This window comes from Carlito syrichta, unplaced genomic scaffold (genome assembly GCF_000164805.1).
Source record: "Carlito syrichta isolate Samal-C Ts95f unplaced genomic scaffold, Tarsius_syrichta-2.0.1 Scaffold303144, whole genome shotgun sequence".
In the NCBI taxonomy this organism is placed as follows: Eukaryota; Metazoa; Chordata; class Mammalia; order Primates; family Tarsiidae; genus Carlito; species Carlito syrichta.
In genome coordinates, this window is record NW_007247240.1 from 101181 (window position 1) to 121504 (window position 20324).

Here is a 20324-nt window from a genome sequence, read left to right on the forward strand (position 1 = left end):
TGGAGGAAGTTGGAATGGTATTAACTTTTTTTTCCCTTTAATTTTTTTTTTATTTTAACAATGTGGGGTACAATTCAGGGTTGGTATTAACTTTTTAACTACAGTATTGGTTTGTTTGTTTTTAATTTGTTCCAATGAACATTGTATATTAAAATATCATAATGTAAAATGCTGTAAAAAAACTAAATATTTAAATTCCCAACATTCATACGTAATTTAAAATAACTTAGATATTACCATTGCTCTTTCCATAAAAAGAAATCCTTGAGCAAATATTGCCAAAATATAATAAATGATTACTAGCTGTCTCTAAACGCTTGTTACATTTGTAAGGACTCTGTATAAGATGTATTAGACACAGAGATATTGAAATTTTTTTCTGATTGGACCATTAAGAGGATGAAGTCAAGGTGATGGTAGGGCAGCACCCTCTCCAGAGGCTCTGAGAAAAAGGCTGATTATCTAAAACAGATGGTAATCCTAAGAACCTTAGTAGCTGGAAACAAACCTTAAAACACATGTGAGATATCGAAAACGTTATTTTCTTAACTGATAATCATGTTACAATAAGTCATCAGGGTGCACAGTATTTGGCTTATAGATTTAAGAGATTAAAATAAACAGCCTTTCTGGGTTAACCTGAATAGTCATGGAGTTTGCCCTTCCCTCCACGTGGTTTCCCATCTTGGCTTCTACCTTGTTATTGCGTCTTTGGTTCTATGTGAGAACCTTTGTCCCCCATTGGGTCCCCAGAATTATGGCAGGTAGGCAAATATTGTCTCATATTTGGGAAATTCAGAAGAAAATGTTGACATTGTGGATTCTCCACATAAACCTCCAAGCCACCAAATCACCCTGTAATGTATATTGTCTCATATTTGGGAAATTCAGAAGAAAATGTTGACATTGTGGATTCTCCACATAAACCTCCAAGCCACCAAATCACCCTGTAATGTAGCTGACAGTAGATAAACACCTTTTGTATCCTCAAGACTTCTAAAGCAGTCATAGGTGAACATCTAACAATGAAGAACAATTGATTAGCAGAAGGAAAATAAGATGGAAGAAGCAGTGATTATGGAAATGAATGTTTAAAAAATTATGTCTATATGAATATATATTATTTGTATATGTAAATGTATAATACATATACATATCATCTATATACTATATACATATTTATATATTCGGAGAGACAAGAAGATTTGTATTCACAAAATAAGAAAAGGTTATTCATGCAAAATACAGAGAATAAAAATGAGCTATTGATAATGAAAAGTATTATAGCATAAATTTAAAACATAATAGAAATGTTGGAAAATAAAATTCAGGAAATTTCACAGAAAGTTGAACAAAACGCAAAAAGATTATAAAGAGATAAGGGGAAAAATAGAAAATTAAAAATACCAAATGAAGACATTCAATATCTGAGAAATAGGAATTCCAAAATGAAAGAATAGATAAAGAAAGGTGGGAGGGGAAGGGAGAGATGATGATCAATAAGACAATTTAAGTAATTTTCTAGTACCGAATGAAAGTAATTTTATTTTTCTTAAGCCACTGAATTCCAGTAAAATACATAAAAATAGATCCACTCAAAGTAGATCATTCTAAAATTTCATATTGTTGCGGATAAACAGAACACTCTTTTTTTTTGAGTTGAAGTCTCACTCTTGTCACCCAAGCTGGAGTGCAGTGGCATGCTCACAGCCACCGCAGCCTCGACCTGCTAGGCTTAGGCAATCCTTCCACTTCAGCCTTCCAAGTAACTGGAACTACAGATGCACGCCACCACGCCTGGAAAGTTTTTGTGATTTTTTTGTAGACGAGGTCTCACTAATTTGCCCACACTAGTCTTGAACCCCTGGACTCAGGCAATCCTCTCCCCTCAGCCTCCCAAAGTGCTGGGATTATAGGCTGAGCCACTGCATCCAGCCATAAACAGAACATTCTATAAGGTTTGAAAGACAATAGAAGGAGGAGGAAAGAGGACAGGGGAAGAAGGCTCATTTTGGAGCAATGTGGTCATAAGACAAGGAATACCTGCAGTCATAGAAGCTGGAAGGGACAAGGGATAGATTCTCTACCAGAGTTGTTGGAGGGAGTACATCCTGCCAATATCTTGATTTCAGCCCTCAATACTAATTTCAGACTTCTGGACCCCAGAGCTGTAAAATAATAAACGTCTGTTGTTTCATGCCACAAGGTGTAATAATGGGTTAGAGCAGTCACAGGAAACCAACATAGCAGGTGTGCCCCAGGCACAGCACACACAGACCATACTGGCTCAAGTCAAAGACCCCAGGAGCAATTTCTCTACAAAACAAATTGACAGGATACTTGATGCATCTACATGTCTTGAGATGAGAATTAGACAACTTAGGGATTGAATTAGTTGTAAGTAAAGAAAAACTAAGTGGGTAAAATTAGTAAAGTGGGTAAAAATTAGTATTTAATCCTAGGGAAAGAAAAAAACTTTACATAAGGAGAAAAAAAGTCATTGCAAGCTGCATGGTTTATCTGTAGGTAGCATTTATTTAACCATAATCATAAATAAGTTATTCTATTACTTCCTTGGAAAATGGAGGAGAAGTAGGATCTTTTTGTAATGATGGCTGCCCCAAATTCTCACCCCCATCATGGGAAGTCAATATCAATGCCCAAATAAAAACCAAGTTAGCAACATACACATGTGACTTAAGAGCTGCAGAGATAGAAGTCAGAATAACAATTTCAAAAGTTGAAAGCAGTGGCTTCCAGGGAGGAGTAAGTGTAGAAAGAAGGTGAAAGCAAATACTCTTATTTTTCAAAAAAGTTTTTACAGCAAAAAAATTGTATGTGTAATATGCATGTATAATTTTGACCAAAAAAGGAAAACTGGAAAAATCGAAAACTGAAAAGTTGAAGAAAGTAAGAGTTTGGTTATACTCTAGGATTCACAAAATACTAAAATGAAAATTTTAAAATAAATTTCATAGCATTGTGTGAATAGGTATATGTGGTTGGGGAATGCCATTTTCCATAACTGTATCATAAAGAACTCAAAGGGTACTACATTTTAAACACTTTGCAAGTGTTCTGGAAAACTGAAGTCAGATGGAGGGTGTATAAAACATGGCGGAGCAGGGATATATCAAATCTTCAATGGAAAAATACAGCTGGGGCCTGTTATTAACTCTGTTCACTTCCCCTTTGCTGATTCTTCTGGTTCTTTTTCTTTCTTAAGTCCTATATACTCACTCCAGTTCTTTCTATTTTAGCAAATCATAACCATTAAAAAGACATCAACTCAGATAAGGAAAGAACAAAAAATGAAAGAATAAGAAAAAAAGACTAATTCTGTGTAAACACATGCTTCTTTTTAACATTTTTAAAAAAGATGTGGGGTACAATTCAGGGTTAAGTATACAAACGTTCATTATGCAGGTACCCTTGTTGATGAGGTGTACCCCTCCCCCAGCAGAATCCCACTACTTCCAATAGCCACCCCTCCCCACACACACACACACTTAGGCTTCCTCCCTGCTAGTGCCAAGAACTATTTCCATGAAAACTCGCTTATTCAAACGTGTGCATTTAGTACAGAAAATTAGTTATTGTCAATGCTGGAAGGTTAAAAGATCACAAAGGATATGCGTCTGAGTTTTTTGTTTTGTTTTGTTTTGAGTTGGGGTCTCACTCTGTTGGCCAGGCTGGAGTACAATGGCATGATCACAATCACAACAGTCTTGGCCTCCTGGGCTTAAGCAATCCTCCCATCTCAGTCTTCTGAGTAGCTGAGACTAGAAGTGTGCCACCATGCCCAGCTAATTTTTTTTTTACTTATTGTAGAGACAAGTTCTCGCTATGTGGCCCAGGCTGACCTCAAACTCTTAGCCTCAAGCGAGTCTCCTGCCGCAGCCTCCCAGAATGCTGGAATTACGGGAGTGAGTCACCACGCCCAGCTCGCAAAAGGCATAGTGGGGTCATACAGAACATTAAGAACATTATTGAGACCAGCCCAGGCAACTTGGCGAGACCTCATGTCTACAATAAATCAAAAATTAGCCGGTAGCGCACGCCTGTTCCGGCTACTTGGAAGCCAGAGGCTGAAGGATCACTGGAGCCCAGCACGTCGACGCTGGGGTGGGCGTGAGCGTGCCACTGCACTCCAGAGCCTGGGCGACGGAGTGAGACTCCAAAAAAAAAAAAAAAAAAGGACATTAAGCCCTGAAGGCTGAGAGAACAAAAAGTGGTGGCATTACCAGAACTAAGGCCTCAGAGGAAGGGCCCCAGGAGCTTAGGGAATGGATCCCTGAGGAAACTGCACAGCCAAATGGTTGCTCGGAAGGTAAAGCTTGTACTTACACTTCCAAGAAAGCTTGGCGCAGTTGCGGCTGGTCCCTCTGGGTTGGGGTTCGGTGGGGCGGAGACTAAAGCAAGGTTGCTGCCAGGAGAACCTACAACAGTTGCCGATGGGGCCAACCGTGTGACATGGGATGACACTAAAGGGAACTGGAAAGAAAGCTCCCTCTCCCTCCTGCCTTCACATCTCTCTGGCAGAACTGTTAGAGACACCAGATGTCAAGGGGGTCTGGAAATCACAGAGCGCTGCAGAGTTAGTCACAGCCCCAGCCCCAGCAACACAGAGCAAACTATGAAAGGGTAGACTGTGTGAGACAATAGGTAAATAAGGAGCACAGTATTTGCATTTCTTTACTTCATTGTCAACCTACACTCGTCTCTACTTCCCTCCAATTGCCACTTAGAGGCAGAGATCCCCCTGTTATTTTTATTTTATTATTTATTTATTTTTTATTTTAAAGATGTGGGATACAATTATGTACCTGGATTAGGTACATAAGTGATCATTGTAGAAGTGAAATCTAGGCCTCCCATTGATCTTCACTTTGCCTGGTTTGGGATCATGTACCCTTATTGAGTTATGTGCCCACCTCCTTCCCCTGGCAGTGTCCTGCTACTGCCAATTCCTTTCACGTAGTCTTGTAATAAATGTTTAGGGTCTGCTTATGAATGAGAACACGCAGTGCTCAGTTCTTTGTTTCTATGATAGATCACTGAGTATGATAGACTCTAAATCCATCCAAGTTACTGCTAAGTCCATAATGTTGTCCTTCTTTATGACTGTGTAATATCCCATCATGTATATATAACACATTTTCTTTATCCAGTCCACTTTCAATAGGCAGCACAGTTGATTCCTTTTTTTGTTGTTGCTATTTTGAATAGTGCTGCAGTAAACATGCATGTGCATTTCCCTTGTATTAAACCAGACTTCTCCATCGGAGCCTTCCCAACACTGGGAGACCCATTTGCCATGCCCTGCCTTCTAGCATAGAAAGATGCTCCCTCCCCACTAGAGCTTTCTGGACCACCACCTCTCTTTCACAGATCACTAATGCTATGAAGGAAACTCCCACTTAATCGAAGTTTTCTTCCAGCTGCTCTCCTGCTTCCTTCCTTCCTTCTCTTTGCTCCCCTTTCTCATTTCTTTCTGATTGCCCAGTCTTTGGCTGCTGGCTCACCCTCCCTCCATGGTCATAACAGGCCTCCAGGAACCAAGATCTACGTTTTTTTGTTTTGGGGTTTGGTTTTTTTAGAGACGATGTTTTACTATGTTGCCCAGACTGGTCTTGAACTCCTGGGCTCAAGCAACTCTCTCACCTCGGCTTCCCAAAGTGCTGGGATTACAGATGTGAGCCACCGAGTCTAGCCTACTTTATGTAATTTTCAGATTGTTGTTCATCTCTTCACTTTGTACTGCCAATTTTCTTGAAGATTGTTCTTTTCTCTAACACTCTTTTTCTCAATAGATTAATTCATACTGAGAGTTTAGAATTATCATCTCTCTCATTATTGGTCCCAAATCAATGGAGGGAGTCATTTTATGTTGCTTATAGCATCCTCATGCCTCCCAACACTCAACTGGAATTTCCACTCAGAATATTTCAAAATTACCAAAAATTGACCACAGTCTAATCAACCTCTCCTGTAAGACCAGAAAACCACTTTCCTTCTACCTTCAAGTTGGAATGTTGGGGATTGTTTTGTAGTTATCACAAGTACTTTCAATTTTCCTTTTACAATTTATTTCTTCTCCATTTCCTCTTCGTTATTTCCACTAAACCCTTGACTAGAGCAGTAAACAGGATTGCAGACTTTGGAGGCAGACAGTCTGAGTTCCAGTTCTGATTTGTCCACACCCTGGCTGGAAGCACTGGCTCTGGGCTTTGCTTTCCCCTCCTAAGAAAAGGAATAATAACAGAACCTACCTCATTGGGTTGATCTGAGGATTAAATTAGTCAGTAAATATAAAGCACTTAGAACAGTGCCTGGTATATATTAAATTCTGTATAATTGTTAGCTATAATTACCATTATCATTCCTTAGTTAGGAACTTGAACTCTGGGGATAACCTCTTAGAATCTTATCTCAGGCAATCTGTGTATCCCCTCATTCTTGGTTTCCTTATAAAGTGTGACTTATGATGACAACTTCCTACTAAGAATCAAGTTGAAAGTTATAAGTAGGTTCTACCTCCAGACAGCCCTTATATTGGAGTTGCATCATCAACTTGTCACTGGGTCTTCAACCTGCCCTGCAGATTTTAGACTCGCTAGACCTCATATTCACATGAACCAATGTTTAAAAATACATTTATCTTTCCCTGTATATACATTGGTTTCTGTTTCTCTGGAAGACCCTAACTAATACACAAACTATAATAAAACCACAGTCATTTCACCTCATTAGTATTTTTTGCATTGGGAAAGGAAAACAAATTCATGTACAAATACGTAATTGTTCCACTGGAACTTTAAGCTCCTTGAGATAAAGTTGCACATCTTATGCTTCATTTGAAGAGTCTACAGCACTTGTCTTAGGGTTTTCATAACAAATAATAAGCCGACATTGATTGAATTTTCCTTTTCTTGAAAGTTAAACTTCCTTGAACTTCTCAACTAAAGTTAATGTTAAAATGATAGTTGCTAACATTTAATTAATAAATCTTTTCTTAAAAAAGATATAAGTACTTAATAATCACTTAGTAAACTTTGGCTATTATTAGTGATGTAATGATCAATGAGAATAATACTAGCCTATAAAAAAAAACCATGGATTCTTCATCCTTAAACAACTATTTTTAATTTATAGAGTTGTACCCTTCTGTGATCTATTTTTTTAATATTGTTTAAATTGTGAGATTCATGCCATTTTGCATTACTTAAAAACCATTATATAACATTTTTTGTTTCTGCATCATCAGAAAAATGATCATTTGCATAACACTTCATTATACTGATCTACAATATTTCACTAAAACATTTGCCAAACATTTAGATTTTTTTAGTTTGACACTCAGAGGAAACGCCAAGAATATCTGTACAGCTTTACTTTTTGGCTTCTCTTTGATTATTTCCCCAAACATTTCACAGAGATATCTATGAACAAACATTTCCAGCATTCTATGGAATATTATGTTAGAATCAGAGTCAAGGTTGCCAAAATATTTTCTAACTTGTGGATAAAGGAGATAACTTTAACTCTTTTCAACTTGACTTCAATGTCAAATTGAAATGAAGTGAATACTTAATTTACAGTGTTGTATTTGGGTTGATGAAATATATTGCCCTGGTAGCCGAGACTTTTTGCTCCTTAGTCTTCTTCTACCCATGATATTTGAAAGTTCTAAGACTCTTCTGTGCATCTATGAGAAGAATCACATCTTTGTTCTTTACAAATATATTTTAAACAAGTACCACCTTACTTATCTTTTATAAAACTATTAACCACATCACTTTGTCAAGTCACTTGCCCTTTGAAGGGAGAAATTTGAATGGGATGTTTTCTGAGCTTCTAGACAGTTACAGAGTTTTGTCTTAGGCCTTGCCAAATGTGGGGGCTACCTGTGTGGGTAGACAATTGAATATCTTACTCAAACTCTTTTCTGCTCTGCTCCCTTTTTTTAGTAGAAAGAAAAGGGCTTTTGAAAGAGACAAATATGACTTGGGATTCTGCCACTGACACTAACCAGTTTTATGATACCTTTGAAGGAGGTATGGCTTCCAACACCTACATGACCTAAGCCCTCTGGCGCATGACCTCAACCATCTGCTTTTATGACCAGATAACAGACCTAGGCTGGGCAGTTGATCCAACTGATAGAGAGATTCTAGTTAAAAGACAGAATTGTGGTCTGGATGTATTCAGAGAGCAAGAGAGAGATAAGCAAAAACACAAGATAGCCCCTAGATGTCCCATTGCTCAGGACATTCCACCCACTTCTTGGCCTTTGATGTTTTGGTATTGCCTGTCATAGTCATACTATAAAACCAGCCTGAGTGCAATTCTGTACTTGAAGCCAACATCTCTGACTTAGAAAAGACATTTAGGACTGGCAATCTCTGAGCTTTACCTTATCTGTAAAATGAGTATAATAATAATACCTTCTTTTTAGGGTTGCTACATGGATTGTATGTGATAGTAGATGAAAAAACTCTCACTAGCATTCTGAAAACATAGTAGGTGATCAATAAATTGTGGCCACTAACTTTCTGCCTTATAAATAAACTATCCAGTTCTTAAGAATTCAAATGACTTCTGACACCCTACTATATCTGTCCATCACTCTATAAACACACCAATCCAATGAGTCTTTCAAATTGGTCACAACAGGTAAACTCCTTAATGCTATCCAGACTACATGTTAAGTAGCCAAACTCCCTTCCTTTACACTACTCTCCACAAGGTGGCGAACAGGAGAGCAAACTGATGGCCATTTTCTAGAAGAGATGCCTTGTCAATGACCATAAGACCACAATGAGGGAGATGAAAGAACTTTCCTGTCTCTCTGCTGGGTGGAGAAGGACACTTCTAGTGCAGCTTTCTACACCTATATAATTGGTGTAGTTGGAAACAGAAAATGCTTAATAATGCTAGAGAAATAGATAGTTTAGGTTTATTTGTATATGTTAACAGGCTACATCTAATTAAGTAGTTAAATGCACTTTGGTCTTCAAATGTTGATTAAAAGACTTCAGATTTATTAAAAATCAAACTTGCACTCTCTTTCCCATACTCACAGCATTGATAATGAAATGCACAATGAGTTTTTTTGTCTATTTGCCAAAACAATCATTATTGAGCGCCTAACTCAAACATATCTCTTCAAAGCCTCTCCTTAAGTCCTTCAATTAGAATAACTTCTCCTCCACCCTCGTTTAGCACTGCCCAGATAGGCTAACTTGTTTCTTTAAGTGTCTTTTCCCCATAGAATCAGAGCTTCTTTTTATAGGTAATAGCTATACCTCATATTTACTGAAGATTATCCTTTCTGCCACAGATGCTTCACATGGATTATTTTATTTATTCACAAAACAGTCCTTTAAAGTGATACCACTATTCATCCTCATCTTACAGATAATGAAACTAAGGAAAAGAACCGCTAAATAAGTCCAAGTTCATGCAACTAGTAAGAGATAGGGTCTGCCTGACCCAAATGGTCAAGCCATAACCACTGCCCCATACTGCCTCTTGGCATGGGTAGAAGTCATCTCTCATTCATCACTGTCCACTACTGGACCAAGCAGAGTGTCTGGCACAGGAAGGTGCTCAGTCAACACTGATTGGTATTGGATGGAGCAGAAATGCCAGCCTCAGTGAGCACCTTGCAGTGACTGATTGGGTGTCTGATTCTCTGCTATCAAGGGAAGGAGAGGGCTGGATCTTCGGGCCTCCTAGCTCTCTCTCTGTCCTACTTCGTCTAGTTTCCTTACTCCTCCTCTTTCCTAACTGCACCATGTAGAATCAAAATTGGAGTAACTTTCGGCAAGATGGTGACGGGGTAGCCTGGTCTATGGGACCCTCCACAAAGGAGAATGCAGAGGGTCTCTGGCTCTCCCCCCAGGGGCTGCACTTCCCAACATCAGCAGCCTGCTCTTCACATGGAGCTCAGCCATCATCAATGCTGAGGTATCGCTGCGGTCTGGACAGCCACTGCAGCTGCAGCCAGTGCCGCCATGGCCTCCGTGGCGGCCATAGAGCATCACGCCACCCGTGCTTGAGGCAATCTACAACTTCAGTCCTTGAAGCCCCTGCAGGCAAGATCTGCTGGGATCTCTGCCAACTCTGCTGCCGCTTTGATGTCCTGCCGGCCGTGGGTCTCCTCCCGTGTGCCCTGAGGCAGGCTCCCATCTCCAGCCTCTGCCCCACTCCTGCCGGCTCCACCCCCTCTGGGGCTGCAAGATAGCACCACCTGCTGGCGATTCAAGGTAACAACACCAAAACGGAACTAACAAGCTTGAAAAACAGACACAGGCCAGATTTGAGTGGTGAACTGAGGGTGATCTGAACTGTCCTTCACAGCAGACCAAGGGCAACTGACCCTAACTGTGAAAAAATTTACCACCTTGAGAACACAGCTAGAAATAAGAGCTGAAAGGACATTGAACTTAAACGAAAAGTCTCAGAGTGTGCTCGATTGGTTCTGTCAGTTCAATGACTTGATTCTATTCCTACTGTTTTGTCCCTTTTTTTCCCTCTTCCTTTTCTTCTCTTTTCTCCTCGCTGTAAACCATTTCTTTGTATAGAGGAACAGCACACCAATAAGGTGGTTGGTTATCTTATATGTTAGCATCATTGTATGTTTTCGTTTTTGTTGTATGGGAGTTGGTTAGTCTGTAGCCATGGTTTATTGTTTCTATCTGTTTCAGTTTAGGTCTTTCTCTCCATTTGTTGGTACACTCGTCTATTTCTCCCCTTACTCCTCTCTCTCTCCATCCCCCCTCTTCCCCCCACTGTCTGCTCCATTCTTTTCCCTCTGCTAACATCATTTTATTTCAGGGAATAAACCTACAGCCCCAATGCATGGACAGATTCCAAGGCAGTGGGAAGTGGGTCTCAGATTATCCATACACCTGTCGGTGGATACCAGGACCTGCAGATAGATTTTGAATCACAGCTCCCCCCTTAAGTAAACCTCAAAACTGCAAAAAGGACCGCCACCAACCTACACTGCAACTCCAGAAATTAAACAAAGTAAGAAGGCATACATAAAGAAGAATAGGAGATTGAACCAACAGAAGTAAAAGCAACCCTTGTACTCCTGAATAACAGAATTAAAGACAATGGTGACGTATGGAGGATAGGAAAAAGTAGGGAGGGGAAAAAAACCGCACAAATGAAGAAATACCAAAAGAAGAATATAGTTCTCACACAGACTCCTGGGAGGTTAGACACTGAGAAAACAGACTCCGGAACACAAACAAGGAAGGGCCCCCAGAATGACTGGTCACATGCAACAAACCCAGACATTAAAACATTAATAGAGAGAATTTAAAAAATTGAGGAGAGACAATAGGAAAATAGGAAGGAGCTGATGTCAAAAATAGCAGCAGTAAAGAATACTGTGATGGAAATAAATAACAAACTAATAAGCATGGAGAGCAGAATTAGTCAAGCAGAAGAAAGAATCTCACATCTCAAAGACCAAAACACAGAACTAACCCAAACTGTCAAAAGCATAGAAAAGAAGCTCAAAAGACAGAACAAAACCTGCAAGAGATGAATGATCACTTCAAGAGACTGAACCTAAGAGTAATTGGCCTTCCTAAAGGAGAGAGAGAAACAGAGGTCACACTGGAACAAACATTTCATGAAATCATTCAAGAAAACTTCCCTCATCTCATCAAGGGTAAAAAAATTCAAACACAAGAGATTCAGAGAACCCCTGCAAGACAACATGAGAAGACCAACTCCTACACACATAATAATTCACCTAAACAAAGTAGGTATAAAGAAAAAATTCTGAAGGAAGCAAGAGAAAAATGTCGGACTACCTACCAGGGAAGACCAATTAGAATAGCACCAGATTTATCTACAGAAACTCTCCAGGCTAGAAGAGTTTGGAGCCCTATCTTCAAAGTTCTAAAAGATAAACAAATTCAACTGAGAATAACGTACCCAGCCAAGCTAAGCTTCATTAGAGAGAGAGAGAGAATTGAAATCTTTCCCAGATATCTAATCCCTAAGAATCTATGCTGCCACCAGACCACCTCTACAAGAAACACTTAAGAAAGTATTGAACACAGAAGAAAAGGAAAAAAGAATAACAACCTTCTTCACAAGAGTACAGGTAAAAGATTAAAAATACACACGATCCAATTCTAAAACCAAAAGAAAGACAACAAACAAACAGGTAGAACAGCAACTCTGTAAGAAAATTATGATAGGGATCAACTCTCACATTTTGATAATTAGTTTGAATGTGAATGGACTAAATGCACCACTGAAAAGACATAGACTGGCAAAATGGATAAAATATCACCAGACAACAATCTATTGCTGTCAAGAGACTCACCTCACTAGAAAGGACACTCACAGACTCAAAGTAAGAGGATGGGAAACAAATTTTCAGGCGAATGGAACACAAAAGAAAGGAGGAGTCGTGATCTTAATCTCAGACAAAATAACCTTTAAGCTATCAAAAATTTAAAAAGATACAGAAGGCCACTACATAATGATAAAAGGTTCAATCGATCAACAAGAAAAATCCATCTTAAACATATATGCACCCAACAGAGGAGCACCAACTTTCACAAAGCAGGTCCTAGGTAAACTAAAAAAAACATATCTACTCCAATACCATCATAGCTGGGGACGTTAATACCCCACTCACAATCCTAGACAGATCATCAGGACAAAAAACCAGCAATGAGATCTGAAACCTCAATGTGACTCTTGATCAAATGGACCTAATTGATACCTACAGAACCCTCTATCCACAGACCACAGAGTACACATTCTACTCATTATCACATGGAACGTACTCTAAGATCGACCACATACTTGGCCATAAATCAAGCATAAGCAAATTTGAAAGAACCAAAATTTTGCCATGCACCTTCTCAGATCACAGTGGAATAAAAATAAACATTAACACCAACAACGTCCCCCCAAAACCCACAAAGACATGGACACTAAACAGCATGATGCTAAACAACTCCTGGGTCAATGATGAAATCAAAACAGAGATCAAAAGATACCTGGAAACAAATGAAAATGAAGAAACATCTTACCAAAATCTCTAGGATGCCATGAAAGCTGTAGTAAGAATGGAATTCATATCTCTACAAACGCACATGAAGAAAATGGAAGGATCACAAATTAACAGCCTAACAAGTCACCTAAGAAAGCTGGAAAAGCAAGACCACCAAAACCCTAACTTCAGGAGAAGAATCCAGATCACCAAAATAAAAACCCAAAATCAGAACATAGAAAACCATAAAATAATACAAAAAAATCAATGAAAAAAAAGCTGGGTCTTCGAAAGGATAAACAAGATCAATGGTCCCCTAGCTAGATTGACCAAGAAAAAGAGAGAGAAAGCCCAAATAAACACAATCAGAAACACAAAAGATGAAGTCACATCTGATCCTGAAGAAATACAAATGACCATTAGAGACTACTATATACACTTGTATGGAAACAAACTTGAAAACCTTAAGGAAATGGAGGACTTTCTGTTCGCACACAACCTGCCTAGGTTGAAACAAGAAGAAATTGAGACCCTAAATAGACCAATAACAATCAAGGAGCCAGGCTCAGTGGCTCAGCCTGTAATCTTGCACTTTGGGAAGCTGAGGTGAGTGGAGGAAAGCCTGAGCCCATGGGTTCAAGACATACCTGGGCAACTTGGCGAGACCTCATCTCTACAATAAATCAAAAAATTTGCTGGGCATACTAGTGCACGCCTGTAGTTCCAGTTACTTCGAAGCCTGAGGCATAGGATTGCCGGAGCCCAGCAGATTGAGGCTGCGATGTCCGGGAGTGGCCACTGCACTCCAGTCTGGGTGACAGAGTGAGATTCCAACTCCAAAAAAAAAAGAAATCAAGAAATTCACTAAATAACAAGAAAACTACCTACAAAAAAAAAAGCCCTGGACCAGATGACTTTCCAGCAGAATTCTACAAGACATATAAGGAGGAGATGATACCAATCTTACTGAAGGTATTGCAGGAGATTGAGAAAGATGGAACTCTCCCCAAATCATTTTACAAAGCAAACATCACATTGATACCCACGCCAGGTAAAGACCCAACAAAAAAGAGAACTACAGGCCAATATCTTTGATGAACATAGATGCTAAAATTCTCAACATGATCCTAGTGAACCAGATTCAACAACACATCTCAAAAATCATCCATCATGACTAAGTAGGTTTCATCCCTGGGATGCAAGGCTGGTTCAACATTCGTAAAACCATAAATGTAATTAAATACATCAACAGATGTCAAAACAAAAACCACATGATTATATCATTAGATGCACAAAAAGTTTTTGATAAAATCAAGCACCGCTTCTTGATAAAAACCCTTGAACATCTAGGCATACAGGGAACATACCTCAAAAGAGTAAAAGCCATCTACGAGAAACCCACAGACAGCATACTCCTAAACAGACAAAAACTGGAGCCATTTCCTCTGAAAACTGGAACAAGACAAGGATGCCCACTCTCACCCCTCCTGTTCAATATAGTATTGGAAGTCCTGGCTAAAGCAATCAGAGAAGAGAAGGCAATCAGGGTTATTAAAGTAGGAAAAGAGGAAGTCAAGTTATCTCTCTTTGCAGATGACATGATTGTGTACCTTGAAAACCCAAGAGAATCTGTCAAAAACCTCCTTACAGTGATAAAGGACTTTGGCAAAGTCTCAGGATACAAAATAAATGTGCAAAAGATAATCGCATTTCTCTACACCAATAATAAACAAACAGAAATCCAAATAAAAACCACAATTCCATTCACAATAGCCACAAGAAAATGAAATACCTTGGCATCTTCCTAACCAGAGACGTGAAAGACCTTTACAATGAAAACTACAAAACACTGCTCAAAGAAATGAAAGATGACACAAACAAATGGAAAAATATCCCATGCTCGTGGACTGGAAGAATCAGCATTGTGAAGATGTCCATCCTACCTAAGACAATCTACTGATTTAATGCAATACCCATCAAATTACCAGCAACATTCTTCTCAGACCTAGAGAAAACAACACAAGAATTCATATGGAAACACAAAAGACCAAGAACAGCCAGAACAATCCTCAGCAAAAAAAAAAAAAAAAAAACAAAGCAGGTGGTATCACATTACCAGACTTCAAACTTTACTATAAAGCAACAATCATCAAAACAGCTCGGGGGGACTTCTGGCAAGATGGCGACGGAGCAGCTCGGTCTGTGAGACTCTCCACAGAGGAGATCACAAAGAGGCTCTGGTTCTCTCTCTGGAGGCTGCAGATCCCATCGTTGGCAGCCTGCTCTTCACTCGGAGCTTGGCCGTAGACCTCTCTGAGGCATCACCGCAGTCCGGGCAGCTACTGTGGCTGCCGCTGCTGCCTCTGAGGCAGCCATTGCACATTGCTCTGCCTGTGCCTGAGGCCAGCCACCACCACTGCTTCTGCCGCCGCCACCACTGAAACAGCCATTCCACATCGGACTGTCAGTGCCTGAAGTGAGCCACAGATGCCACTGCAAGGCAGCCATTACACATCGCACGGCCTGTGTCTGAGGTGATCCATGACATCAGATCTTGAAGCCCCTGCAAGCAAGATCTGCTGAGGTCTACTTCCACTGGACGTCCTATCAGGCCGTGGGTCTCCTTCTGTGTGCCTCCAGGCAACATCTCCCTCCCCTTAGGGGCGGGTTGAGCAGCTGTGATAAAGACCATCTGGAGCAAAGGATAACACCACCTGCTGGCAATTCAAGGTAACAACACCAAAGGGGGAAAAACAGAAGCTTGATAGACACAGGCCAGATCTGAGTGGTGAACTGGGCAGTGGTGAACTGAGTGGTGATCTGAATTGCACTTCACAGCAGGCCAGGGGCAACTGATCCTATCTGTGAACAAATTTACCAACCTAAAAAGAAAGCTAGAAATCAGAGCTGAAAGGACAATCAACTTAAACGAAAAGTCTCAGAGTGTGCTTGATTGGTTCAGTTAGTCTACTGACTTGATTCCATTCCTTCTGTTTTGTTCCCCCCCTTTTTTGCTCCTTCTTTTCTCCTCTTTTATTTTCTTCTCTCTGTAAACCATATCTTTGTACAGAGGAATAGCACACCCAAAAGGTGGTTGGTAAACTTGTATGTTATCAACATTGTATGTTTTTGTTTTTTTTTTTTTGTATGGGAGTTGGTTAGTTTGTAGCCATGGTCTATTGTTTTTATATGGTCCAATTTTTGTCTCTCTCTCCATTTGTTGGTACACTCCTCTGTTTTCACCATTACTCCTCTCTCTCTCCACCCCCCACCCCCGCCCCACTGCCTGCTCCATTCTCTTCCCTCTGTTAACTGCATTTTATTTTCATGGAGTGAACCTACAGCCCCACTGCACGGACAGATTCCAAGGGAGTGGGAAGTGGGTTTCAGATTATTCATACACCTGTCAGTGGATACCAGGACATGCATATGGATTTTGAATCACAGCTCCCCCCTTAAGTAAATCTCAAAACTCCAAAAAGGACCACCCACAACCTACAGTGCAACTCCAGAATTGAACAAAGTAAGAGGACATACATAAACAAGAATAGGAGATTGAACAAACAGAGATAAAAAACAACCCCTCCATATCTGAATAACAGAATTAAAGAAAAACGGTGATGTAGAGGGAAGGAAAAAGCAGAGAGGGGGGGAAAACTGCACAAATGAAGAAAAACCAAAAGAAGAACATAGGTCTCACACAGACCCCTGGAAGATCAGACATTAGGAAAACAGATTCCGGAATACAAACAGTGAAGAGTTCCCAGAATGACAGGTCATATGCAACAAACCCAGACATCAAGACATTAATAGAGAGAATTTAAAAAATTGAGGAGAGACAAGAGGAAAACAGGAAGGAGCTGATGACAGAAATAACAGCAGTAAAGAATACTGTGATGGAAATAAATAACAAACTAATAAGCATGGAGAGCAGAATTATCCAAGCAGAAGAAAGAATCTCAGATCTCAAAGACCAAAACACAGAACTAACCCAAACTGTCAAAAGCATAGAAAAGAAGCTCAGAAAGACAGAACAAAACCTTCAAGAGATGAATAACCACTTCAAGAGACCGAACCTAAGAGTAATTGGCCTTCCTGAGGCAGAGAGAGAAACAGAGGCCACACTGGAACAAACATTTCATGAAATCATTCAAGAAAACTTCCCTCATCTCATCAAGGGTAAAAAAATTCAAACACAAGAGATTCAGAGAACCCTGCAAGACAACAAATGAGAAGACTAACTCCCAGACATATAATAATTTGCCTAAACAAAGTAGGTATAAAAGAAAACAATCCTAAAGGCTGCAAGAGAAAAAGGTCAGACTACCTACCAGGGAAGACCAATTAGAATATCAGCAGATTTATCTACAGAAACCCTCCAGTCTAGAAGAGCTTGGAGCCCTATCTTCAAAGTTCTAAAAGATAAACAATTTCAACCAAGAATAACCTACCCAGCCAAGCTAAGCTTCATCAGTGAGGGAGAAATGAAATCCTTCCCAGACATCCAATCACTGAGAACCTACGCTGCCACCAGGTCACCACTACAAGAAACACTTAAGAAAGTATTGAACACAAACAAAAAGGAAAAAAGAACAACAACGTTCTTCACAAGAGTACAGACAAAATATTAAAAACACATATGATCCAACTCTAAAACCAAAAGAAAGACAACACGCAAACAGGAAGAACAACAACTTTGTAAGAACATTATGACAGGGATTTACTCTCACATCTCAATAATTAGTTTGAATGTGAATGGACTAAATGCACCACTGAAAAGACATAGAATGGAAAAATGGATAAAACATCACCAGGCAATAATCTATTGGCTTCAAGAGACTCACCTTACTAGAAAGGACACTCACAACTCAAAGTAAGAGGATGGGAATGCAACACAAAAGAAAGAGGAGTCACGATCTTAATCTCAGACAAAATAATCTTTAAGCTATCAAAAATTTTAAAAGATACAGAAGGCCACTACATAATGAAAAAAGGTTCAATCCATCAACAAGAAATATTCATCCTAAACATATATGCACTGAACATACAAGTACCAACTTTCATAAAGCAGCTCCTAGGTAAACTAAAAAAAGACATCGACTCCAATACCATCATAGCTGGGGAGTTTAATACCCCACTCACAACCCTAGACAGATCATCAGGACAAAAAATCAGCAATGAGATCTGAAACCTCAATGTGACTCTTGATCAAATGGACCTAATTGATACCTACAGAACCCTCTATCCACAGACCACAGAGTACACATTCTACTCATCACCACATGGAATGTACTCTAAGATCAACCACATACGTGGCCATAAATCAAGCATAAGCAAATTTAAAAGGACTGAAATTTTACCATGCCCTTATTCAGACCTCAGTGCAATAAAAATAATCATTAACACCAACAAGTTCCCCCCAAAACCCACAAAGATATGGACACTAAACAGCATGATGTTAAACAACTCCTGGGTCAATGATGAAATCAAAACAGAGATTAAAAGATATCTGGAAACAAATGAAAATGAAAAAACATCTTACTAAAATCTCTGGGACGCCATGAAACCTGTAGTAAGAGGGGAATTTATATCCCTACAAACGCACATGAAGAAAATGGAAGGATCACAAATTAACAGCCTAACAAGGCACCTAAAAAAGCTGGAAAAGCAAGACCACAAAAACCCTAATTTCAGCAGAAGAATCCAGATCACCAAAATAAAGGCCCAAATCCAGGACATAGAAGACAAAAATGATAATACAAAAAAATCAATGAAACAAAAAACTGGTTCTTCGAAAGGATAAACAAGATCGATGGTCCCCTAGCTAGACTGACCAAGAAAAAATGAGAAAAAGCCCAAATAAACACAATCAGAAACACAAAAGATGAAGTCACATCTATTCCTGAAGAAATATAAAAGATCATTAGAGACTACTACGTACACTTATATGGAAACAAACTTGAAAACCTTTCTGAAATGACTGACAGTGGTTGGAAACTATGGGAGTGGGAGGGGAAGGGAGATGGGATTAATGGTAGTAAATGTCTGTCTGGGGATGGGGAGACACCGCTTATCAACAAGGGTGCCTGAACGGAGCGTATTTGTATACCTAACCCTTAACTATACCCCACAAAATTGATTAAAATTAAAAAAAGAAAAAAAAATCATTTACCATATATTTGTAGCCCTAAGAAGTATGTTGTTTAATTTTAGCATATTCTTTATATGTGTTATTTAGTTATTCTGCAATTTATTCTTTTTGCCCAGTATGATCTTCCTGCTATCTATCTGTGTTGTTACTGTAACACATTTATTTTTACTACCATGTACATTCACCTCTATGTTTTCACCTGCCCCACTATTACTGCTGATGTGCTGTGATGAACATTTGGATATCAGCTTCTTATGTGTGTGCTGATACAAACATGCTACCCTTCTACTTGTCTTCTGGAGCATGTGTGCAGAAGACTCCCTGGAGTACAGTTGTGTATAGAGTAGAACCTCCTTAGCTTTACAAGACAGTAGCAAACTGTTCTCTAAAGTGTTTGGAGTAATGTGCCCTCTCAGCAGCAGTATGTACATATTCCAGCTATGGCCCTGGGTTCTACTTCACTTAGCTTACAGTTATCTAATCTCCCATACTGTCAATAAACAATAGTCAATCAACTCTTAAAAAAAAATAAGGCTTTATGGAAAAGAAAAAAAAAACAACTTGGTATTGGTACAGGAACAGGCATATAGACCAATGGAATAGAATTGAGATTCCAGAAGCAAAACCTCAATTTCTCAACCAACTCATCTTCGACAAAGCCCCCACCACCTACCACTGGGGAGAGGAGAACCTATTCAGTAAATGGTGCTGGGAAAACTGGCTGACCACATGCAGAAGATTGAAACAGGACCCCTATCTATCCCCATACACAAAAATTAACTCTAAATGGATCAGAGACCTAAATGTAAAACCTCAAACCATAAGAACCTCAGAAAATGAAGGATATACCCTCATGGAAATTGGAACTGGCATCCAATTCCTGACAATACCCGAAACCCACAGGCCATAAGAGATAAGATAGACAGTGGGACCTCATTAAACTGACAAGCTTCTGCAAAGCCAAAGAAACCATCAAGAGAGCAGGGAGACAGCCTACAGAGTAGAAAAAGTATTTGCCAACTCCAGGTCTGACAAAGGCTTAACATCTTGGATCTACAAGGAACTCAAGTGTGCTGAAAAGAAAAAAACAAACAACCCCATTATAAAATGGGCAAAAGATATGAACAGACACTTCTC